At 34.0% G+C, this 1,505-nt stretch overlaps 1 long non-coding RNA gene across 1 annotated transcript; it reads left to right on the top strand.

The window, feature by feature from the left end:
- The first annotated feature begins 93 nt into the window (after positions 1–93).
- On the top strand, positions 94–1,406 carry LOC112092876. The gene is made up of 4 exons (XR_002902796.1): positions 94–191; positions 757–871; positions 954–1,001; positions 1,358–1,406. It is a non-coding gene; the product is annotated as an uncharacterized LOC112092876 (long non-coding RNA).
- The last annotated feature ends 99 nt before the right edge of the window (positions 1,407–1,505 follow it).

Raw genomic sequence — 1,505 nt, 5'->3', positions numbered from 1 at the left:
GTGAACTCTAGAAAAAGGAATTGGTCACAAACATTCATTTTCAGTAGACGTTATGCTTGAATAACCTTCTTTTTTTTTCCCCTCATCAGACTGGAGTTAAACTTGTCCAACATCGAATCGGAAAATCAGGTTCTTCGCCAACAAGCTTTGGTTGCTTCAACCAATGAAGACCTCTCCGAAGAGTTGACAAAGTAAGAATCTACAAATTAGTATAGATTTTCTTTGATGGAGAAATATAAATTTACACAAATTGACTCATCACCTATGGAGCACACACGAACACATACTGTTCATATAACTTGACTTCTAAGAAACTCAAGTTAAGATGCAAATTACGAACAAAATTGACATTTGACAAAACAATGCATGAATTACAAAGTAAATGGCCTTTATTAAACTTTTTTTTTTTAGTAAATGGTGCAAGTTTTGTTAAACTCAGAAAATCACCGCTTTTAAAAATAGGTAATTACTCATGTACTAAGTTGTGGTTTATACTGGTTAACTTGGTGGTTTATCACTGATTAACCAACATCAATTAGAGATTAGCCAGTTTCAAATTAATAATTTACCGGATTATCAGTAACAAACCATCGGTATATCACTAATTAAACCATTATTAAAAAACAACCATTTACCAAAAAAAAAAAAAGTTCGGCCATTAATTAAAAGAGGTGGCCAAAACCGGTCATCCACCTAATTTTCCAATACCAAAATGGTGATTACATAGCACAATTCTGAATTATTTTCTTTGGACAGCCTCAAGAGTAAAGTTGCAGATTTGGAATCAGAGAATGAACTTCTCCGCAGCAAACCTGTAGTAGTTGTGGAACAGAAAACTAGTTCAGAAATCCTACAACCACCACCAGTCAAGGTAAAATTGCTTCAATTTTTTCTCTTTTTTATTTTGTAATTTCACTTCCAACATTTTTCAATGACTTTTTGTGATGGTGCAGGTTTATGATAATGGGCATCTAACAGAGGAAGAACTTCACAAATCTAAGGTTTTTCATAACCTTCTTTTACTTCGTCCCCTAAACTTCTCACGATTTAGCATTTTGGTCCCTAAAATTTTTTTCTCTTGACAATTTACTCATAAATTTAAAAACCTGTAGCAATAATTTTGGACGGAATAATTATAACGGTTTTATCACTTAAAGTGCGTTTGGTTCAAGAATTTGTGCCATGGTTCGAATCATGGTTCGTAGTTTGCTACAGTGTTTTCTCTCACAAAAAACACACGTAAATCGAGAATGATTCTGAATCATGATTCTGAATCCATCAACCAAACATCCTCTTATTCTCCCTAAACCTCTTGTAGATTGACCACTTCGTCCCTGGAATTTTTATGATGGTGCAGGTTCATGATAATGGGCATCAAACAGAGGAAGTGCTTCATAGACCAAAGGTTCTTCCAATCTTTTTAAGCACTCGTGCCCCTTAAACTTCTCACGATTTTGCACTTTGATCGCTGATTTATTTTTCTTAGCTTTTTACTCCTATATTTA

The sequence above is a fragment of the Morus notabilis genome, unplaced genomic scaffold (genome assembly GCF_000414095.1).
Source record: "Morus notabilis unplaced genomic scaffold, ASM41409v2 Scaffold10054, whole genome shotgun sequence".
Classification (NCBI taxonomy): domain Eukaryota; kingdom Viridiplantae; phylum Streptophyta; class Magnoliopsida; order Rosales; family Moraceae; genus Morus; species Morus notabilis.
The sequence above is the reverse complement of the archived record's forward strand: the minus strand, read 5'-3'. Positions and strand labels throughout refer to the sequence as shown.